Source organism: Diceros bicornis, chromosome 27, assembly GCF_020826845.1.
Source record: "Diceros bicornis minor isolate mBicDic1 chromosome 27, mDicBic1.mat.cur, whole genome shotgun sequence".
Classification (NCBI taxonomy): domain Eukaryota; kingdom Metazoa; phylum Chordata; class Mammalia; order Perissodactyla; family Rhinocerotidae; genus Diceros; species Diceros bicornis.
In genome coordinates, this window is record NC_080766.1 from 12666727 (window position 1) to 12692501 (window position 25775).

Consider the following 25775-nt stretch of genomic DNA (forward strand, 5'->3'; position numbering starts at 1 on the left):
CAGTGTAGTTGTTATTTGTGTTTTTCTTTTATGAATGAGAGTGAGGACTAGCATTAATACTAATTTAGAAAATCAGAGAAACTAACCTTTCTTTAGTGGATGAGTTCAGAATGAAAGTCCATTTGCACATGTTGCTCATACTTGACCAAGACAGTTCACGATCAATGCAATATGCTTAAGTCATTAAACCTCAATTGGTATTTTCATTGCTAAAAAAGAAAAATGTTTTTTTTTAAATTCAAGAACATTTACTTATTTATTTTTTAATAGCAAAAAACATTAGAAATTAACTTTAAAATTAAGAAACTGCTGCCAATGCTGCACCATCTGATAAAATGGAGAGTAACAAACACGAAAGGGAGGTATCTTTGAAGAGAATGGCATTGAAAGGTGGAGATAGATACAAAAATAAAAATGTAAGACGTTAGGTAATAGACTAGTCAAAATTGCTAGTAGTAATTTAAACACATCTTCTCATTTTCTACCTGATAAAGTGCAGAAATATTAGAGAAGAAAAAAATAATAAAATTGAGAAAAAGTATTCCATGAGCCTCTTGCAACATTTCAGATGTAGCCTTGACATGGTAAAAATTCTTACCAGGCCATACAAATCAAAATGTGAAATGTACCAATTGCACAATTAACAGTTAAAGAACTGTCCATAATTTCTCCTCGCCCTATAAATTTGTAGCTTTAAACAGTCAACTGAATTTAAAAAGTTTTCTCTCTACATGTGTAGTAATGCTCTCAACTTAAAGCATTATCGTCGCCAGTTTCCTGCAATAGGTAAGTATGTGACTATCATTTAGAACACAGGCTTTCCAAATTTATTTGCCTGTGTTAGATAATTAGTCACGCTGAAAGGACAATTAAAATTTCATATCGTTGGAGAAGAGAGAAGCCTAGAATACAGAGAATATCACAGTAGCTAGATGCTATTCACGCTGTGCAACAACAAGTAGAGCAGGTGGGAAGACATCAGTCTGCTGGGGCCACATGGGCGCAAGCTGGCAGCTCTGACTTGCCCAGGCGCAAAGGTGAACTCGGCAATCAACCTTCAAAGGCAACGGTCTCTTAAGTTTGTCTTCAAGGAAATCTTGAAATTGTACTGTTAATCTCAGGGTTCTGCTGCATTGTCCTTGTGTGATACTAATTATGTTTTCCTAGAAAACACTGGAGGCAGGTTAAAAGCAATTTTGACCTCAAAGCCAACCCTGAAGTGTGTTTTTTTTAGTCTTTGCCTTTAAGCTTCTAAAACATCTCATTAATTGAGGCTTTTTTAAATACAAATTATAACAAATATGCATGATTGCTTTTGGGATAAAACCAATATATGTGAAGATATTCTACTCTTACAGTATTACTCTCTAACCCCTTGGATCACACTCTGCTCTGTAGAAAAAGAAATTTCCATCAGAAGAGACTTAGCTACGCATACGCCATCCGACGCTGCACGCATATTGACTGCTGGGCAGTTGGGTGTTTGGGGACCATTGGGTGCCACACTGGACTGACTTTTGTGACCTGTTTCATGGTTTTCCAGAGAGAAACTAAGAGGGCAAATTCTCCAATCTGGCTAATTAAGGAGCTGTAACACTGTTAGAAATCCTGTTATCTCCTATCTCAGCAAAAGCTGCCAGCACTGGGCTGCAGGAGGGAAAATGAGGCCCAGATCGGTAGAGACCAAAAGGTGAAATTTTGGAGGCAACTCGGGGTCGGAGGGGCAAAAGCAGTTGTAAAAGAGTTCCAGGTGGTGGAATCAAGAGCAGTCCCAGAAGGACACAGAAAATTTGAAGTGGCTCTCAAGGAAAATAGGCCTGCGCTTGACAACATTCCCAGGAAAATGGTGGGCAGTTATGGGGCTTGAATGTCAATGGACACTCAATAAGGCTCAGGGCCAAAGCTTATCTTCTTTACCAGTAAGACTGTTACTCCTCTTTGTTTTTGACTTTACTGTGCCCTGGGGGAAGAATGACTGTGGTGGAACAGGTGTTCAGAACTTGATAAAGTCCACGCTTGATCAGACGATAATTTGCATTTCTTTGAAAAATTTATAACTCGTGTATGGCTTCCTGTGCAAAGTAAGTTTAATTTTTCTCCTCTACAATGTATGATGCCAAATATGATTGAAGAAGTTCTGATAACAAATGATTGGTAATAATTCTAGAGACATATAAGGCAATCATTTATTCCTTTCCAGTCCTGAAATCACATCTGAGCCTTAGTTTCCCTGCCTACTTAAAATTTTCATTTGTATGTCCCACAATATGTTCATAGTGTCCAAAACAGGGACTATTAACACAAATCCCAGGCAAGTAAAAGAAACATATGAATTGGACTGATTCACTAATACGGAGTGATAGAGATCATGGCAAACTACAAATAGATATTTAAAACACTTAAGTGCAGGGTCCTTTCTCAGGCCCAGTCGAGTTTTTCCTTTACTACTGCTGGTCAAATGGACCACTCCCAACTTTCTCCCCTTTCGGCAGCTACACCCATCTAATTTACTACGCGAAAGATTTTTTCTTCCCAAGTCAGGCTAGAAAGTAGAAAGATTATTCTATATTGTATTTCTTCCTTAGAGCTACTGAAGACAAACACACAGGGCATTTCAATTTAAGGCCACTGTCCTCTGTAATTATGGGAAACGTGACAGGATATTAAAAAAGAAATTACAGAAATGAGAAGCCACACAATACACACATACTTGGAGTCATGAGTGTTGTTTGGCACTTTCTGAATTTTTCATCAGATGGTAAACGGACCTCATTGCAGACACTACTCTTGAGTGTACAAGTCAACTCCCTTCTCACCCCATCCCTGCTTGTCCTGTGACTATGCTTCTAATTCAAATAGAATGAAAGGGACAGAGATTTTCTCTGATAAAACTGGCAATTTTCACCTCTAAAAGTTTCAGATAAAGTCATAGGCAGATTATAAGCTCTTTACCAAGTTGTAGGATACTGTATGCACACACGCAGGCACGCACACATGCACACACACATTGCATGCACACACTCTCCCTTCCTTCTCCACACCACCATACACAGGACAAACTTCCTCTTACTATGTCTGTACAATAATCAAATACAGTTCATTTTAATGTAAATATTCTTCTCGTTGATGGGATAAAATTCTACATCGAGCTGGCTGAGGAAGTATAAGGTAGAAATATTTATTATTTGGCTTTCCAAATTCACCATTTATGAAGATATAGCTATGAAACTCACAGCTATTTCCTGGACTTCTTATCGTGATGTATTTTTAATATTGATAAGTATCTTTCCATTAAAATTATCAACCAATTAATAAGGCTGCATTTCCTAAGCAGTCTATCTTACTTTTTCCTTATTGAAACATATCGCAAATTTGCAACATTAATAAACAGATCCCATTAAAATGTGCTGCTTCTAAATTGACCTTCATGATTACTTTTCCTTCTCAATTTGGGCAAGATTGACTGACAAATTTTAAGATTACTAAACAGCCATTTTTTTTAAAAAAGCTGAAAATACATACTGTGCTTAAAATAGTGTTCTGAATATTTTATATTTCATTGACCTAATGTAATAAATGAACAAAAATGTGATATAGTGAAACATTATCATCAAATATATTTATTCATTAAGCAAACACTGCTAAATGAGGCTGGGACACATCTATATAAAGACAAAGATCTTTGCTGTCTGGAAGCTTACTATAAGGGAGCCAATAATAATCAGTATGTAAGTTCTGTAAGTTATATAGTATGTTTTAAGATGTTAAACACTATAGAAAGTAAACTAAGTTAGGGCAAGGGGAATTGGAGAGCTGCTGGTGGGGGTTGGGTGCCTGATTGCAGAATTCACTGCATTGGCCTTAGTAGGTCTCACTGGAAAGGTGAGAATTGAGCATACGCTTAAAGAAGGCGAGAGAGTTAGTCAAACTCTTTTTCCACCCTTTAAAAATTGTGCTTTCAACACATGATTAGCAGAAATCTAGAGATAACAGAAAAATCTATTTATTTTACAAGTTGTATTTAAAATAAAATATAGCAAATATATGGAATTAGGCATGCGTGTTTAGCTATAAAAATAAAATGCATTTTGAGAAATCATACTAAATTAGTGGAAAGAGAAAATATAAGATTCTATTATCTGTTACTCCTCCTGTTCTAGCCTTAAAAAATTATAATGTGATGTGAAATGTAATCAAATTATTCCCTTTAATTTCATGGTTGCCTAATTACTCTGAGCGGAAACCAAGCAACAGTTTACCATGCATGAATATATTTAAATCAGTTCTTGTTTACGAAGTAACAAAATGCCTGTGCCTTCTATTATTAATTGGGATATTTACATTTCTAATTATAATTTGTTGGGAAATAAATTTAGTGTATTGCTTTACTAATTTATTACATTATTAAGTAATATACATATATGACTATTTAAATCACATTCTATTGTGTAAAATACATTGATTTTCCATATGACTTATTGAAATGAAACATACACCATTTTTATTTGCAATCACATTTACTATTTATTATAAGCCATATTAAGTCATCAATAGAAAATTGGAGTATCTTCCTTTCTTAATGTAAAGGATAAATTTCATTTAGAACCATGTAAACTTTCTCTTATATCATTCTGATAGGCGTTAGATTCTTACTTTAGAAAATTTAATATATTTTACCTTCTTCAATCATAATTTTTTGCTTCATTAAGGTGAGACAAGCAAAATAAAAATTATCAACATCTGTGTATCACTTGATATGTTACTTCATCTAATCTCCAAAATAGTTTAGAGAAGTAGAAATTCTGGATTTTTATTTTATAGATAAACGGATGGCAACAAAAGCTAATTAGAAGTGCTGTACTATGAGGATGAAAAACATCCATTGAAGTGGGAACATGGAAGTCATTGGTATTTGTGACAATTTTGACACCTTTGTGTTTTTTATTAATTTAATAGACTTAATGTTTAAAAGCCTTATTTTGTTTTTCAGCTGCTAAATACGCTTACAAATTGTCAACAAAGTCAGTCATATTTTATTTCTAATTTTCTCATGAAGATGAAAAACATTTTTATTCTGTTGTTGGCTCAAACATTTTCTTAATTTGATTTGATTTTTCTCTAATGAAATGTTTTAGTTTAGCCATGAAATACAATAATATAATAATAATAATGATAACAGTAATAATAATAATAATAAAGTATTGATGTTTTCCAGGAGGTTCCCACTTTGCTGTTTTCCCACAAGGAACACTGTGTGGACTGACTTTGTTCTCTCGCAAATCGCTCACAATTGTCCCCATACACGGCTGCAAGAGGCAGAGGTATGGTCGGGTTAGCCCATGTAATGGAGGATCTACCTACAGGTATGTGGAAATGAAGCAAAAGCAGAAAACTGTCTTGGCCGCACAGCTAGGACTTCCATTGACATGCCCCTCTGGCCATCTTTCATCTTCCTTTTCTTGATCCCTTAATCAAGAGTCTTTGTCCATTGCCCCTTTCTCAGTTCTCTGCCATTTTGGTGACTGAGTTCTTCTAAGTCACTGCTTCTCTGCTTTTTATTTTCACAACAGATTCACAGCACCACTCAGGTCAGCTTTTGCTCCCCTCGTGTTCAGACTCCCAGAGGAGGCTCTAACTGAGCCAGCAAAGATCCAGATCCAGAATACACCTTTCCTATTAACCAGTCCTGTCACTGGAAACTGACTCAGTCTAGTGCCCAGACACTGGTCCCTGCTGTTTACCATTGTGAGCAGCCTGGTGAGGCCACTGTGTAGAGTGCACAGTGATCTGTTCTTGAGTTGCTTCCGGAAAGCTTTACTAGGAGGGAGGCTGTGGGCAAAGGGTTCACTGAATGCTGAAGCGTTCTTCTCCAAAGTACATTTGAATCACACTCCCTGGTTCCAGGCATTTTTCCAAGCTATAGACATCTATTTTCGTCTACCATCTGGGAATTGCTAATGATACGGAGAAATGGCTCTTTTTTACATTACTTATTTATTTACTTACTTATTCATTGATTTTACTGAGAAGATATGTTGTACCTTTGGTCCTGTGCCCAAAAGTGTGACATGGGATTTCCTGGGCAGCAAAATGCAGAAAGGGAATTCCCACCAGACGGGACACCTTGTGTGCCTTTGAAGGAAGGCTGAGAAGTTTGCTTGGCTCAAGCGTGAGTGACGTGCATGTGACAAGGAGCATATGAGAGTTCACAGGGAGAGTCTGTGTAGAATGACAGGGAAAGATTGTTGTCGCTCTCTGGGACTCCATTTTCTTTGTGTAAGATGAGGTGCCTGGATGAGTTGTTTTCTGAGACACACTCTCTCTACGTGAGCCTCATTCAGTCCTTTCGAGTCATTCTTGAATGAAGGCCTCTTTCACTGACCAGAACCAGCTTCTAATCAGCACAAACAGACTAGAACCTATGAGCTATTTTCAGTTAATCTTCAGAGACTCAGCCTAACAGGAACAATCGTCCTCTGAGTCTTCTCCCACTGTTTCGGGCAGCAACTTATAAACAACAGTTTTTGCAAAGACCTGTGTTCTTCGGGTATCCCTCAGTCCTTGCAACCTGTCAAAGACTCAGACCCACACACGTATTTAGGCCAAGAAAATTCCAGCCTCTTCCTTCATAATCCTATTCTCTTATTAGCACTTACTGCATTATTTCAAAAATATGTGACTCTGTCATCCTTGGATTAGTCAAACATTTGGTACTAAAATCAGACAGATATATAATGAAGGCCTGACTACTTCACCGAAAATAGTAGTGATGCAGGGCAAGTATGAACAGCTCTGGACGCCATTCATGAAACAGAAGAAGTAATAGTGTGGAGGGCTGTGGAAGGATTGGAGATGATGCATATAAAGGACCTAACAGAAATTCCAGTGATTTCTCCTACTGTCATTACATGATCTCAGAAGTCCTTCATGAAATTCTAGCCCTGCATTCTAGTTCTCTAAAAAAACCCCCTATTGCCCAAATTTTAGGATGATTTACAGCCCCCAAAACATCTATTTGCTTCATTTTTTTAATTGCTACAGGACCATGTTATGTATGTATATATATAACACATATATACAGAACATATATATATATATTTTTTTAATTCCAGTTGGATCCTGGGGGTACATGCAAATATTGAATTTATAACGTACTAGAAACAACATCCTATTTTGGAATTCTTCTTGCCAGGCACGGCAATCTAGCCATCTGTGTGTGTGTTTGTGTGTGCACGTGTAGATATATAATATAAAACTAGACATCAAACTTTGGGAAAGGTGAAATAGGGTATGGACCATTGTGACAGAGGCTCGCCTGCGTCAGCAGCCAGGATTTGCTTCCTTTTATCAATAAAGCTCTTCTTTTAGGATATCAACTCACGTTCCTCTTTTGCTTTTTCAGACAAAGAATTACCACAATGTGGTATACTGAAGAAATTTTACAGGGCACAGCTCCCATGTTGAGGACTGAGCATGTGAGATTAATTCACTAGGGACAAAGGAAAGGGTCCTGATGTTAAGGGGAGGTGAGATGGCCTATGGGTAAAAAAACAGGTAGAAATATAAAACACAGAAGAAATGGCTCGCTAGCAATATTGTGACATCTTACCTAAAGGCCAGTCAAAGCATTGTAAGTGTACACTTAGAATATTTCAGTATTTTGGTTTTTAAGAAAAAGCTAAGAGGCCTGCCCTGTGCCCTAGTGGTTAAGCTCGGTGTGCTCTGCTTCAGTGGCCCTAGTTCAGATCCTGAGCATGGACCGACACCACTCATCGGGGACCATTTTGTGGCGGGGACCCACATACAAAATAGAGGGAGATTGGCTCAGATGTTAGGTCAGGGAGGATCTTCTGCAGCAAAAAAAAAAAAAGCAACAGGGTTTGGTTCCTAAATTTAGGAATAGTTGATATAGTGGGATGGTTCTAACGGGGCTAACTGGTTGGATCATCCTGTTTTGTTTTTGTTTTTGTATTTTAATCTCAGTTATTACTGTTTTCTTTCCAGTTGAAAATATTTCAGCCAAATATTACAGTGAGGTTTATGAATTCATTAATAATAAGTAGTTTGACCTCAACTGTCCATGCAATTTTTAACTTTTAGCAGCTTTTATGAAGCACCTTATAATTTCAAATATTTTTTTACCCCTAGATTTCAAAATAGCATTTCCAGGATGTGGTCATAATTACTTCTGTTTAAAATTACCTGTTTGGAGATTCACTATGTATTTTCTACACAGCCCACTGAAAATCTAAACAACTAAACAAAGGAAGGACTTTAAAATTTTAAAAATTAACCACAGTAAATTTATAACTGAAAATATTTACCTGTGTTCATTTAGGTATTGGTGTTGACTGCATGCAAATGCTCTTTCAGTATTAGTTTGTTTTCTTTATATTTTACACTACAGAAGGATCTCTTGCTGGTGTTTGTTAGTAAGTTAATCTTTCTTCCAGACATCAAGAGATGACCTTTTATGACCCAAAGATTTATCAAGTCAGCAGTCTATTCCCTGGGGCCAGTATCTTCAGCCTCTTCCTCTGCCAGTCACGTCTGTTGAAGGACTTTGCCAAACCCCATGAGAAAATGGACTAATCTACTTGTTTCAAAGAACAAGAATGACATCTTTACTGGCTGTACTTTGTCTATGGAGGAAAGAAGCTAATAAAGGATGAAATACTTTATCCAATTGTGAAAGATTCGATGCAATGTTTTTATAATAAAGGACACAGAGAGCAGCAGTTAGTAAGCAGCTACTCTGGGAAGATAAGGCTTCATTACTGGGAGCAAAGAGGGGAAATTTATTACGATGAACTCAATGAGACAAAGATATTTCAAAAGCACATTCTCTTTTGTCAGTTCTTTTTCTTTCCTTCATACAATCATGTGGCTATGACATCCTGTAATAATTGCCCCGCAATTGGTTTCTGGCCTCTTGTTTTGATATCTTCAAGGTCCAAGTGCACCTGCAATTAAGTCCAATTATTTGTACGTTGTGAGGTAGCCCCTGTAAATCATGGCTGGTGAAACCTTACAAAGGTAGTGTGTCAAAGACTCCTTAAAAAACTAAGGAGTGTAAAGACTAGGCAATTATCATCAATGCTAGTTTTTGGATGGGAAAAGACAGCTACAGCCTTAGCAATAGCATTAGAATGAATTCCCAAGTAAAGAGGAGTAAAATAATGCTGGGAGTTAACCAGATTTACAGAGGTTGCAGCTCGGTTGCCTAACAAGAGGCAGTTTGGATATGACATTTTTGCCACGGAGCTTAAGTAAGCCTCTTAATTCTTTTTGTTCTTCAGGTCATTAAATAAATAGAATTTCTGGACTATATCATGTCTACATATTAACCAATTTTCATTGTCTTTTTCTCATGCCTTTGAATAATAGTGCTTAGTTGTACTATTAAGTCTTGCAGTGTCTAGGGAATCTTGTATTTTATGGTATAGTTCAGAGCTGAAAGAACAAATATACTCACTATTTTTAATTGTTATTATTTTCTAAATTCTCTCTAGTTCTTTATGAAGTTTACATGTGCACACTTACACGAGTAAAGGACAGAGCTAAGCTTTCTAAAATAGAGTCAGTAACAACCAAACATGATCCACTAATAAGTGAAATCATTGTGTCCCATAAGGGAACAATATGTGACATATAAACTTGCAACATATAAAATGTGGAATCTAAAAAAGAAAATGAATTCATACAGAGAACAGATTGGTGGTTGCCAAGGGCCGGCGGTGGGGGACGGGGGGGCGGTGAAATTAGTGAAGGGAACCAAAGGTACAAACTTCCAGTTATAAAATAAATAAATCCTAGGGATGTGATGTACAGGTGACTATAGTTAATAATATCATATTGTATATTTGAAAGTTACTAAGAGAGTGGCACTTACAAGTTCTTGTTACAAGAAAAAAAAATTCATGACTATGTGGTGATGGATATTAAATAGATTTATTGTGGCGATCATTTCACAACATATACATATATCAAATCATTATGTTGTACACCTGAAACAAATATAATGTTGTACCTCAGTAAAAAAGGTATACAAATTAAATTAGAAAAAATTAAAATATTAATTTAAAAAATCACACACCCTATACTCTCTTAAATAATCTACAAGATTGGCATAAAAATATAAAATTCCCTATTAATTCATACAAGGGTCTTTTCTATGTCAAATATAGTAAGATCAGTAATGGTAAACAATATCATCACAATGTGATTCACCATATAACACTGATGTCCTCGGAAATAACACCACTCCCTTTGAATAAGAGTACTAAATTTAACAATAAAACTTTTCTGAATTCAGAGTAATTAAAACTCTATGTAGGGTATAAATCCTGTTTATTTTCTGCCTCAGATGCTAGTTATATTACATATTTTAGTTGGACCATCTGACTGAAACATCTGTTACCTGTTTTGTTCTGGATTCTGGAAGCTTCCATTTTTAGTGTGACTGATCCCCACTATGTGTTTTACAATGTACAGGGGACATAACAGCACATAACAGATGTTCCTTAGCATTAGGCTACATTAATTTTCGTTGACCAAGGCTGCAAATCTTTCTTTAATTCATCAAGTAACATAAGGATTCTTCAATAGACTAGTCTTAACACCTTTAAGCTACAGATAGAAAGACTTCCCTTGGTTACAAACACATAAGGAAGAGCATATATGCAACACTTGTTTTAAGAGAAAAGGACCCGTGTTTCTAGCCAGTTTCTTTCTTTTTTTTTTTAATTAATTAATTTATTTATTTTTCCCCAAAGCCCCAGTAGACAGTCGTATGTCATAGCTGCACATCCTTCCAGCTGCTGTATGTGGGACGTGGCCCTAGCGTGGTGGGAGAAGCGGTGCGTCGGCCCGCGCCCCCCAGACGGAACCCGGGCCGCCAGCAGCGGAGCGCACGCACCCAACCGCTAAGCCACCGGGCCGGCCCTCTAACCAGTTTCTCACAGTATTACTACTTGGGCTTGAAGAAGAGAAAAGGACAAAATAATATTACATGAGAAAGGCAATAGCAACATGGTTCATTTTAATTCTGTTTTTGTGAAAAGAACAAAGTCATTAAACCTAAGAAAGAAATAATAACAGTTCCAGTTTAGTTAGTATCACCCAGGTGCCACATGGTCTACATATCGAAGCAAGGAAATGAGGATCAAAGAGACAAGGTCAGTTAATAAATGCAGTCCATGGCTCCCTACTGCTAAATCCCATGTTCTTTCCCCTCCTTCATATCATTTGATTCATATTGTTGTCACTAGAGGAGTGACAAAAGTGAAAATAAAACCGAAGTCTGGCAACGATCAGCCATCATCAGTTCCTTTCCACTGTGCATGAATGTTATGTTCAAGCTGTTGTATCCCCTCCCACTCTCCTTGAATTCCAACTAGTGTTGGCACATTTATTGATCAGTAGAATGCAGTGAAAGTGACTTAAGAGAATGAAAAAAAGCCTTGCAGGGCCAGCCTCGTGGCCCAGTGGTTAAATTCGGCACACTCTGCTTCGGCAGCCCACCTTCAGTTCCCTGGTACGGACCTACACCACTTGTTGGCGACCATGCTGTGGTGGCAACCCACATACAAAATAGAGGAAGACTGGCAACAGACGTTAGCTCAGGTCAAATCTTCCTCAAGCAAAAAGAGGAAGATTAGCGCCAGTTGTTAGCTCAGGGTGAGTCTCCCTCAGGAAAAAAAAAAAAGCTTTGCAGTGTTCACCTGTGCCTCTTGGAAGACTCAGAGAGAAGCCAGCTGTCACAGGAAAAGTCTGACTATCTTGAGAATGCCATATTGTGAAGAAACTCAAGTTAACCATATGGAGAGACCTGAACAGTAAGAGAGATGCCCAATCAGCCACTAGCTAGTCCTCATATTCCAGCCCAGTCACCATAATATGAATGAAGAAACCAGCTTGAACATTCCTGCCTCAGCAGATGGCATGTGGAAAACAACCAAGGGTCCCAGATGACAGGTAGAACTGAAGCCCTAAACTTAAGGATACAGGGAAACCATCTCAGCTGCCTACAACCATATCAGCTAATGTCTGATGAAGGGTATCCTAGAGGCATGAAAAGCTTTCCTGCTCTATTGTGCTCAAATTCCTGACCCATAAAATTGTATGTCTTATAAAAATTTTGATGTTTTAACTAATAAGTTTTTGTTGTTTGCCATACACAGCAACAGATAACCAAAATAGTGGTGTTTTGAGAAAGCTTAGCATGCAAGGCGCCATATTTATCATCCACAAATTCTCTGAATCTTTCCTTTACCTAGTAATGGAAGGCCCATTTATTACTGTTCTTAAAAATTTATTAGTTTATTTTTGGAAAACATGCCTTTATATGCTCAACAAGAGGGAATAAAGAAACAGTATGTATCTAAGAGGAAGCAGGATGGAAAATTTCTAAAACTGTATCATAAGACTGGAAGTCACAGAAGTCACCTCCAAATAAATGATCTTTAAAATGTCTTTTTTATAAAATTCAATTTGCCCTCTTGTCATCTCTATCTCTCAGATTATCTTTTATAAGCAGTTACAAAACATACATACAGAGACATAGACATGAGATATAGAAGCCATATTTGATTTAGTGGAAATTAAAATGAGCTATAGCCTCTTTTCACTATTGTCAGTATCTGAAAAAAGCATTGACATAAAAATTACCCAGAGACTCCCTTTTTCATTCCTACTTGTTCCCTAGACTGTCAAAAATGCTCAGGAATCCTAATCCACACATTTTGATTAGGTTCTAAACCATATGACTTCAGGCAGAAAGATATTTCAACCCAATTGGAGGCCCTTAGGGAGAGCACGACTGTTCCACCTGATTTATTCCACGTATGTAGCCACGGAGCATAATATCGCAATGAATAAATGCATCTATTTAATGATTCTTATATTGGTTTTAGTAGTCACAAAAGTTGCTATATTTATAAGAATAGAAACTGCAGTTCTTTTTTTTTTTTCCTTTTTCAGAATTAAGTACACGTTAAGTGCAAGAAACATAAAAATTTTAAAGAACTAGGGCTATTAGCCAAAGATTTCTCCACCCAAATGGGAGTACAGGTATTTGAGAATTTACGAAGGAGGGTAGATATCATCTGTGAATGATTTTAGAAGCAGAAAAAATTCCCCATGGGAATTAAAATGTGGTCCAATCTTTGCTATTCTGTTCTTGTTAGTATAGTCACCACTTAGAGACTATTTTAGTGTAACGGAGGGACACGTGAGTTTGGTGTCAGAAACACCCAGGAAAAGTATGTGTAATTTGATCAATTGAAAGCTTTTTTTTTTTTTAAATCTGGTCCTCTGACCTATGTTTATCTAATGATTTTTAATGACTGTTATAAAAGCAGAGGCACTATAGTTGTAGGATGCAATGGGATGTTTAGATCTTTCCTCTTTATACCAGAAAGATATGCTTCACTTCAAATAACCCATGAAACCAGACTATCACCCCATTATCTAGATCAGAGGTACACAAACTTTTTCTGCAAAGGGACAGATAACAACCATTTTAGGCTTTGAAGGTCATAAATTCTCTGTGACAACTCTCTGCCTTTGTAATGAGAGCAGCCATTGACAAGATGTAAACTAGTGTGCATGGCTGTGTTCCAACACAGGCTGTAATTTCATCTCTGGTCTGGAGGTTTCTGGACGCTGTCAGATTTTACTGTGGAACGCATCCCATATCCAGGAGACCAACCTGAGTATCCTGTTGCAAAGCTAGAGATTAGGAATTAGTAGCTAGGAAAGACAAGAAAAATAAAGCCTCAGGGGCAGGAACAAGAAATTAAAAGGTGGTGGAGGGCAGTGTGCTTATGATGATAGCGGATAAAGGAGGCCTGACATAAAGACACTATTTCCCTTGTTGCAAACAAAGTACGAAGGTTTTAAGGCAGAAACATTTCCCAGAAAGGTATATCATGACTATCCCCATTTTTAACACACAGGGACCTGAGGCCAAAGAGCTGTAGTCAATTTCATAAGGTCACAGATCTCCTCGGATACAGAGCTTGTGTTTGAAGTCAGGTATGCTTTTCTCTCAAAGCCACACTCCTTTTACAGATAGTGGTCTTTTAGCATTTCTCAAATCATTAAGTACAAGTGGATTCCAAAGCTGTGACACAGGTGACAGCCCCACGTTGGGACAGGCTCCTCTGTGTAATTAACCATACGCTTCTTTATATTTACATTGGAGCCCACTAATGCTGAATGTGACACCAATGTTAGCTTTTAAACTTCATCTGATTATAACGATAGGTCCACTTTGATGTTACTAATAATCTAAACCCCCCACTGCTTCTCACTGTGTTGCCCAACATCCCAATAAATAATATTTGAGGTAGCCCTTTGGGCATTTTCCCTTGAGGCTAAGAATTGCAACTAGGTTAAATAAATAACTATTTTAAGTTGTTGCCAAAATATATTTCTGTGCTTTACCTTGTCAATTTTAATTCTGGAATTTCTTGTGAGGTAGCAGCATCCATTAAGTCAATTAGGAAAAATTAATTTCAAATCATGGTAGTAGTTATCAGAACAATATCACCGTGCTTAGAATCTCACTAATAATATAATATATTATAATATAATTAATATAATATAATACCATATAATTTATATGTATATACATACATAATATGCATTTTAATATAGGTATTTGTGACAATTATCATGATCATTCCGGATTTATATTATATAATCATATTGTATATTATATTTGTGAAACAATATTATATATTAGTATGATGTTCTGTATATATTAATATAATACTTAAAATCAGACTATTTCTGGCAATTAATAGAAATTATAGTAAATAGAGCTACGCAGGTGCACTAGCAAGAGATATTATTTGAGATTACAAAGGCAAGAATCAAGAGAAGAGACACAGAATGAAAAGCAAGACTGGAATGCAAAGCACGCATGAGTTTATCTGCCTAGGGAAAAGGATGCTAAAATAAAGGATTTAAGTAAATGTTACAGTTCCAAAATCAGATTTTTCTTTTATTTGAAAAAGATAAATCTCTCCACAGTTAAACTGATACCTTTCATAAAATTAAATTCACACAAATATCATGGAAGATGCATGTACTCCCTCTGTCCAAATAATTGAAAGTGCCAAAAGAAGCATGGACCAAAATAAGCAAGCCTCAGTGGGTTCACTTACGCGAACTGACGGTGCAGTGCTGCCAGAATGACTCAATTCTAGTGTTATCAGAATTCATGAAATGCAGCTTGTCTCAAGCCCTGAGAACTCCTTCTGCAGTTCCAAATTAGATTCTCCTATTTTATGTAGTTGCTTTGTGGGTGAAATCTAAATTTAAATTGTATCCAATTTATAACCTTTTCCTTCGTAAGATAAAACAATGTTTTGCTAACCTATTCTTATGTCTTACTGAAAATATTACATTACTTTTTTTATTAACTTAAAATCAATATGATGGAATAGTCTAAAAATGTTGCAGGATTTAATTGGGCTTGGTCTTCTATAATCTAATTCTGCTCAGCAATATACTATGCATCAAATAGTGGATTTTTGATAGAAACGGTGAATCTAAATTTAAGTTCTTAGGTTATTCTCATTTGCATTACTCTGCACACAAAATGTTTAAGCTCTTGTTGTTTTATTTTTAGACATACATAACATCAATAAAGATGTTGTACATGCATAGAACAATTTGGAAACAGAATACAGCTGGCATTTCAGCCAGAGACAATTTTCCTTGGGGGCTCTTTCATTGCTTTAACACTAATCGGTGACAAAAAGGTCTTGTCAGATTCTTATTGCATTTAAGAAGCTTTAGGTGAGATTTGTATTGATCTGGAATAAGGCAACTGGCAACATTGCAATAAATTTTTACTACTTAGTACTGATCAATATGTGTTTTGCCCCTCAAACATTTTTTAGAAAATTGTCTTGAATTTTTTCAGATATGGCCAAGATACTGCTAAGTTAATAATATTTTATTCAAAAAGTTACACAAACTGAATGAACAGGGGAGAATCCATTAGAGTAAGATCGGCATTTCTCTGGGATCAATTTTATCCAATATGACATATGTAAAATATACACACAGAGAAACACACACACATAAATACACACAGATAACACAGAGATTGACAGACAGCGAAGGACCCTTATATACTATTTTTCAAACTGATCACCATATATATTATAAATTTTCTGCGTGCCTTATTAAGATCATAGGGATTATAAATATATGACATAGGGTTATTATCTCTAAGCATATGGTGTAGAATTGAAATGAATCAATATGCCATCATAAATATACTCACACATAGATTTTATGACTATCTCCCGTCTCTCATGTGCCTTAAATATTTGGAGTTTTAAACAAATATCATGGAATTTAATTATTAATTTTTTTTATTTTCAGAAGCATTTTTTGCATTTCTCTTTCTTTCTCATGTTATCTTGATATTAATATAACTTTTCAAATTCAGTTTTCTATCAACTATATGCTAGACTATGGAGATATTTAGGCTAAATTAGAAGCAGAGAGAATAAGAAAATAATTTTCTTCAACAACGTAGTGAGACAACTGCCAGTGAAAGAGTAGGTATGACACGAAATTCCAAATTTTTATTACAATGTATTCTGTTTTTTAAATGAGATTTTTCTCTTTTTTTTTTTTTGAGGAAGATTGGCCCTGAGCTAACATCTGTTGCCAATATTCCCCTTTTTCTTTTTTCTCCTCAAAGCCCCAGTACATAGTTGTACATCGTAGTTGTAGGTCCTTCTAGTTCTTCTATGTGGGACCCCGCCTCAGCATGGCTTGATGAGTGGTGAGTAGGTCTGTGCCCAGGATCTGAACCAGCGAACCCCTGGCCACCAAAGCAGAATGCACAAACTTAACTGCTATGCCACTGGCCTGGCCCCTAAAGTGTATTTTTCAAAGGAATTTCTATGGCATCTACAAACATCTTCCTGTAAGTAATGCCTAACCAGGAATTGTTTTGTTTTAGGTAAATTCCCTAAGTGTACACTTTTAGAATGAAAGTTTTTATAAAATAATTTTAGACAACTAAATCTCAATGGAAGAATGGGCTATCAATGCATTTTATTTATTGACGACATAAATATTTAAACTGTAGAGTTTAATAAAATATATTATCATTCCTTTTATGTCCTAAAAAGATATTTTTATCCAGTATATTTCACATAAACCTGAAATACTAAACTGAACATTTTAATAACACACTTTTTAAAAATTACAGTATACTACATATATCTTTCATCTGTAGATTGTTTCAGGAAGTTTCTGAGGAAAATCTTCAATTCATGAAATTTCCCATTTTTTAATAAAACTCTGTTTCTGAGATATTTAGCTAATTGTCCACTCTGTTTTGGTAGGAACCATGCTCTTGGTTTTGGATTGACGCTGTACGTATGAGACACTATAGCCTTCACTCAGCACCAAATTTACTTAGCTCTAAGGAATGCCATAGAGCAAGAAACAACACAGGATACAGAGCAATAACATAGCAGTAATCTCACGGCTACTAGACACAAATTCTGATGCCCAAGTCCCTCCACATTCGGGTCATGCACACTCAAAACATTTGGGGCTGAGTTGGCAAAGACCATTACAGTTCAAGAAAGCCATTGGCACTTGGATCCATTTATCTTTTATACATAGCTAGGCATGTTCCCCCTCCCCTGGGAACAATACTTAGCCCCATTCTCAGATGCAGCTGATTCTCATCAATGCCAGTTATATGTTACTGAACATGCAAACTCAGTAACTGGAGACAAGTGATTGGTTCAGTCATAGTCCTTGGCTGGATTCTATTTTATTTGGATCTGGTATATGTATCTTCTTAGCAATCACTTGAGTTAATGTTGCAAGAAAGATTCAAACAAGATTCAAAGCATCCGACCTATCGGAGGCTACAGGAAAGGCCACAAAATCAGTTTATAATCCTATTCTTCCACTTAGAAATGCGATTTAAGTATTATAACTGCTAAAATAAGGAGTATTGTTTACTCTCTGAAATAATATAGTGCTTATGGTAGTTATGCTATAATAATAAATCAGTCTTTGTATTATTTTATCTAGGGTTTTTTAATTTTTATATTTTTGTTGTAGAACAATTTGTAGACTTTTTTCTTGGAAGTTATTTTGATTATATTTCTATGTAAAAATAGTCTACAATAATATCTTAGATTTGTGTAATACCTTTCTTTCAAAACACTTATAAATACTCTACTAAAGAAAGTTCATTTAATTAAATGTTTAAGAATAATTTACGCATTACTTTTCAGATCGAGTTGTATTCGACTAAGGCAAGATGGCAAGCCTTGTAACAGTTTCTTAATGTTCTGACAAAACTCTATATATAGCACACCAAAAAATGCTAGTTAAAATATGTTTTAAATCACATTAAAGATCACAGTCTAACTGACAAAAAAAGTATGAAAATTTAATAGAGAATAAAAAAGAAAAACATCAGAGTATGAATCTACAGAATTAAGGGATGCTGATGTTGGAATTTGCCCTGGGTTAACTACCAGTGTTGCTGGCTTATCGCCTGGATTTTAATGGGCCACATGTCAGGAACAGGAGGCAATGCCTGATGCCCTTGAAGGGTGAGAAATAGGATTTGAGAATCCCGAAGAAGGCCAGAACCCTTAAAGTATGACATTTTAAGTATGAATTGGGGGAAAAATAAGAAGTCACCCAATGGAGAAAGACAGGTGAAGAAACTTTCCAGGCTTGGCCTTAGCTCTAGAGGACCGTGAAGAGAAAATGTAAAAACAAGAATATTTCATCCTCAAGCAAACAATCAGTCAGGTTTGAGACCAGAATTCACAATAATATTATGGTCTGAATATATCCAAGTAAAAAGTATCAAGTGGCTCTTCATTGACAGTGCCTTCAGGTACATGCCAAAAGTAAACAAAAAATCCTCTCTGAAGGGAAGCATTTTAATTCAAACCACCAAGAATATCTATCAATAAAATTTCAGGGAAAATGAGCTTATAATAATAAAAAAAAAATTTTAACATTTGAGGAAGCAAGTCATAATGAATTGGAGCAGAAGAAAAACAAACTCCAGAATCAGATCCATAATTAGTGCAGAATTATGACATACAAAATCTAAAATAAATAGTTAATATATTTAAAGTAATTAGGAGTAGATTTTTAAAAATACATAAGAAAAACAGGCTATAAAATGCATAAGGCAGATTTGAGAAAGAGACTTAAAAATTATAAGTGAAGCGAAAATAGAAAAAAAAGCAATCAATAGGCAGGTTGGCTCTTTCTATGGTAATGGAGGACGAATTTGTTTCAGATCATTCCTCTTACTGAGAACAAATACAAAAGATGAACAGGAACAAATGATGAAAAACTGGCTCTAGGTACTGGAGAGCTACCCAAGCAACATATATTTGAGAGGCCAAGACCCTGAAGGAACAGAAATCCAAGAGAAGTGAGCCTGTCTTCATCCATTCAGACTCCTATAACAAAATGCCACAGAGTGGGTGGCGTATAGACAACAGAAATTTATTCCTCAGAGTTCAGGAGGCTGGAAGTCTGGGATCAGGGTGCCAGCATGGTCGGGTTGTGGTGAAGGCCCTCTTCCAGGTTGCAGACTGCCAACTTCTCTCTGTGTCCTCGCATGGTGGAAGGGGCTAGAGATCTCTCTGGAGCCTCCTTTATAAAGGTGATAATCCCGTTTATAAAGGTGGAGCCCTCATGACCTCATCACCTCCCAAAGGCCCCACCTCCTAATACCACATCTTTGTTGGTTAGAACTTCAACATATGAATTTGGAGGGGACACAAACATTCAGAGCATAGCAAGTTTAGCATATGATATGCTTTTCCCACTCAAGACTTTTGCCTTTTCCAAAAACAGTGGCAGGCTTTCAACAGAATCACATGACCAATATTGGAATTTATCGGAAAACTGTATTGGAAACTGTAATTCAGTTCCTACTAAGGAGAAGGGGCTCTAGAGCGACAGGGGCTTTCTGCTTTACCACTGTTTGGTATTAGCACCAGGACTGAAAAATATAACAAGAAACTGCATAGAGAGCCCGGAAAGGATCCACAAATGTATGGAATCCTCACACCTGCTGGAGCTGGCATTGCTCATCAGAGGAGAGAGGATAGGAAATTCAATAAAGGGTGGGGGGAAAAATTGTGTATCCATATGGAGGTATAGAAAACAAGTTTCCATTCTCCCTCCCTCCTAGGTTTGTGGCATCAAGCCAATAGCTTTAAAAACATTTTCTTAATAATGTCCCTTTGGCCCTTATTGCAATAAACTCCAACTTCATTTAGATCACTTCTTAGATCTTTTAAGGATTATTAGCAAACCATACCCAAAGGGGAAAATAAAATCAGTTACATATGCATCAAGGACATAACTGTGTAAGGCAAAATTTAAAATATTTGGAAGAATATACAGAAGTTTATCTTCAGATCTTGGAGAATAAATGTTTCTTAAAATAAGATGTAAAAATGCAAATATAAAGAAACAAATGTGATACATTTGACAACTTAAAATAAAATATTCTTAATTTTTAAAAACATCATAAAGGGAGAGGACAGATAAGCCACATATTAGGAAAAGATATTGTAACTGTAATATACAGAGTATACAAGTAATTCATACAAATTTATAATAAAAAGAGAACTCAAGAGAAAAGTGGGCACAAGACAACAATGAGCACTTCACAGTGTCAATTTCATTAGTAATCAAGAAATGCAAAATAAAACCTCAATAAGGTACCATTTCACATGCACCAAACTGGCAAAAGTTAAAACGTCTGAAAATTCCCAGTGTTAACAAAGTTATGGGAACAGTTGCTAGGAATAAACTGTTGCTAGGAATATAAATTGGTATACTGCTTTGGAAAAAACATTTAGACAGTAGCTACTAAAATGGAAACCACATATATTCTATGACACAGTAGTTCTGTTCCTAGTTATATGGCCAATACAAATGTGACTTGGATTCTAAACAGGAACAATAAATCCTGTAGAAAGACTCCCAAATGCTACAAGGCTCTTCTAGTAGAAACTCAGTTTTGGGGCTGCCTGCCTACCAGCAAGCATCATGCTAGAGACTGAAGGTAAGAAATGGCACTACTGCCTCAGAGTATGTAAATTCCTCCGCCACTATACTTGCCAGGAAAGCCAGTTTCCCTGTGCCTAGCTGACACAACACCCTTCTGATTTCAATGTCCAACTTTTGAGCAGTTGAGTTCACTTGGCGTTATTACTAAATAAAGTTAAATACACATATAACAGAATTTCAATTCCAGTGTGTACACCATAGAAATACTTGCACAGGTGCATCTGAGCAAGCTTGCTCAATAACAGCAATGACTGAAAACAGCACAGGAATCCACGAACAGTAGAGCAGATAAAAGTAATTGCTGTATATTCATGCAATAAAATACTGTGAAGAGGTGAAAATGAACAATGTTCAGATGATGAATCTACTTGAATAAAAATCATAATCTGCAAAAAGGAATAATAATCAAGTCACAGGCAAATACATGTAGTATGAATCCTACTTAATGAGTTTACTCAAACTTTTCAAAATCTGGCAAAATTGAACCAAACATTGTTTAGCATATTGATTTTAACTAAAATTAAGGAAATACACTAACTTAGCTTTATAATTTTCTTGGGGTGATCAGGGAGGTTGAGAATGGTGAGAAGCACACTGTATGCATTAAAGCCAAAACAGTGGTTATGCTCTATTTCTTGAACTGGCGGCCTCTTATAAATGGCATTCACCTAGCTATATTAAAAACAGTCTAGTCTTTCAAATGTATATATTTCACTATAGGAAAATTTTGAACTATATTAATATGAAATTAGATGATCTATCTTGAATGTGGTTATTCTTTGTGTCCAAGTATGTTCCTTTTATTAAAAGTATAATGTATCATCTTATGACTGGATGGTATTCTCGAATGATGTGATAGGAGTATGCTGCATTTGAAAATGCAAATCTGATTTTTTTTCCACTAAGTGTTTATCTAAAGATAAGTCAAAATGCACAAAAATATCAGTTTGTTTTTAAAATTTTTTTTAAAAATTATGCCTTCCAACCCTCACACTCCTCACCACGGGCAAAAACAATGCAACTGAGTTTGAAAAAACACACAAAGGAATGCAGCTATCACAACCAAAAAGATATTTTATTTCCTAAAAAACATACTCATATTCTCTAAGTAGAATAAATATTTTTTATTTGTCATCATCTTGGAGACAACACAGTTTATCTGTTAGAATAGTGGCTGATGGGGCCAGCCGGGTGGCGCAAGCAGCTAAGTGCATGCGTGCCGCTGCAGCGGCCCAGGGTTCACCAGTTCGGATCCTGGACGCACACTGACGTCCTGCTTGTCAAGCCATGCTGTGGCAGCGTCCCATACAAAGTAGAGGAAGATGGGCACGGATGTTAGCACAGGGCCAGTCTTCCTCAGCAAAAAAGAGGAGGATTGGCATTGAATGTTAGCTCAGGGCTGGTCCTCCTCACAAAAAAAAAAAAAAAAAAAGAATAGTGGCTGATGTTAATGATGGAATTTGAATTTAATATCATCTTTTATTTCAAGCTCACATTCATAAGAATTTTTTTCCCAAGAAAGTGAAAGCAGGCAAAGAATAACTACCCATATCACTGTCTAAATACTGGAAACGGGTAGGAATCTTTCACAGAAGAATTAAACACTGTCTTTAGTGACAAAATCTGAATTGAAGTTGTTGTTAATATCTTTGGAAATAAAAATTTTTATGGACAATCCATTCAGGGATAAATTAGTTGCAAAATAAATATATTAGAAAAATACTACCCTGAGAGATACATAAATTGTGAGCTTTTTTAAGGGCAGGGACCTATTGAATATATTTTAAATTCTACAAGTTAGAACTAGTTCCTGAATAGTAGTTACTCTATAACTGCTTATTGATTAATGAGTGATTCCACAATAATGAAAATCCTGTTAATAGAGGCTCACATTATAAACTATCAATCATATCTAAAAGCACTTTCAAATTAATGGTAGTGGTAAATATAAAATAATTTACCTTAATTCCAGAATGGCATTGGAGTCGTTTTCAAAAGAAAATGGGCATATTTTTTACTACTTCTTAAATTTCTATAGTATTTTTCCCAAAAAAGCATAATATAAGATTTTATATGTGGCATTTAGACTGATTCATAGATTTTGAAGTGAGTTATAAATAGATAAAAATAAAATTGTAGGTAAAGGCCAAGGTGTGATACAAAAGGTCAGAGATGCTTTGATGTCACTGCAATGTAACAGTAAAGAAATACAGATTACGGATAGCCAAGAATGTAGGCGATGACAACTCAGACTGTAAATTTGGTATGAGATCAACTTTTTATAATTTTGCCAGGGCTAACATACATATGTTATTGCTCAAGTTTGAAAAACAGACTTAGGAGATAATATTTTGGAGGTATTTTATTAGCAAATAATAAATAAAATATTATTAATTATTGATAATTATTACTCATATGTCAATAACCAATAATGAATTGCCACTTTAAGACATTAGGTATGGGGAACTGAAAATGGCTCTTCTTACCCACATTACTTTTGGTCTCCCTAGAGTCAATTGTTTAAGAGGGTAGGGACTAACAACAGTTTGGATTATAGAATATAAGATGTTATTGATCTCAGGCTATAAATCAGCAACTGGAGGCCAAGTAATGTCTCCAAAGTAAAGCAAGCTTTTAAAGGTTCAATAGTATCAGTGCGTATCTAAATTCATTAAAACAGCTACCATCACCCCATTCTAGTCCACAACCGCTAAACCAACCCACATTTTATAATACCAGTAAAGATTAGTATAAAGGAAGGAGAGAGGGTAAGCTTTGAATCACCAATTCTTTGAAGTTTCAACAGGGGATGGTTTTTTCCTCTCCTTTGTAGCACCTTGTGATAAACATCACCTCCATCCAGATTTGAATGTTCTTAATAAGTTGGCACTTAGAGTGATATATTTTTTACATTTCTCACCTATACGTTAAAGATGACATTCTCCCTTACCTGTTATTAATTCTGATTTTGTGTAAGCAATTGTTGATCATAATCACCCATGATTTAGCACTTCTTAGTTGGTTAATAAATATGACTATAAAGACTACAGTATTAATTGGCTTATCACAGCAAAATACAAAATAAGTGCCCTTCCAGCATTCACCTTGTTTTCCTGAGCCAATAGAGTTGTGGATTTTCTGAAAAATTAAAGATGAAGTACTGGGAAATTCTTATAGGCAGCATTATGAAATTTCTGGTTCTCAAGAGTGAAGAGATAAGAATATAATTCAAATACATGTTTTATCACTAAATCCATGGGCCTCTTATAATTCAGTTGCTAGATTAGTAACTGGAGATTTTGTGAATGACATTCTGAGATATTTAAACAATATATGGCAGAGACTGCATGAGGGGGGTAATTGTATTTGAGAACTAGCATTTTTTTCTATCTAAATTGTGTAGCTCCTTTACAGCGTACAGTATTCTTAGAAATGTTAATAGGAGCTTTATTCTTTTAAAACAGAATTGTGTAAGGGAAATAATAAAATCTATTTCCCACTCTTAGAAATCCGTAAAGATTATTAGGATCTATTTTAAAAATCTCAGGAGTTTTGTTGTTAGAGATTGAATTGTATTTGTTTAGGACAGCAAACAGTTAACAATAACAGCAAAATTAACTGTAATTTTTTTTCATACAAAATACCAATTAATATCAAAAAACAAAAAGGTTCTGATGAACACTGAAGGAAGCATGTAAGGACTTTTTTTCTGGGATACCAACAAAAGATTGTAAATTGAGTTCAAACGTAGCTTTGGGGAAAGCAGAAACAGTGTGTTTTCCTTTTCTTTCATTCATTCTGGTTTTCAGTCTCCTCCCCTTGCCTGTGTTGCTTTTAACTCCACTTTGCAAGGAAAGACAACGAAAAGCAGAGAGTGTTAATATTAGAGCTGATCAGCATTTTTTACTTCATATATTTGGAATAAAAGCAGCCATCTTTAACAAAAGAAACAAAAATGTTACTACTGCCAATAGAATATATACCTATATATGATATAAAATACAATATAGAGAGCCAATTTTATCAAACGTATCACTTATTTCTTTGAAAATAAGAAAGAAAATGTGCTATTCGACTTCTCACTTTATTATGGCAAATTATCATGATAACTCTCCTAATTATTCCAAGACTTCATTAAAGTGCTCTTCTATGACCATATATTATGTTTTATGATAATTTTATGTCATTTATAGAAGGAATTAAATTAATGTTTTTAATAACACCTTTAACCTTCCTTGAGTTAGTTCTGCATGATAAACAATATAATAACTATATTTAAAAGCATCTTTTAATTGGCCATCACACTAATTATTTTGTAGAGTAATGAACTGGGCAAGCCATTTCTATTATTTGCTCTGTGTACACTGCAATTACATTTTCAGCATGTTTGAAAAGGAATATTAATATAGACTTAAATTAGCACTGTTACAATAAATTAGTTGTAAAATACCTAATCACAAGCTTGGCTCTGGCAATGTGCTTTCAATTCAACTATGTGCTCTCATATGGGCACACTATATGGAACTTGTAGAGCGGGCGTGCTTTCTAGTTGGATAATGGATAATGAAATGTGTGAGCTGTAAAACTAAGAAAAAAAGAAAAAAAATCCATAATGCATGAATGCTAGATAATGATATGTTTACTTGGAAATTTGACAA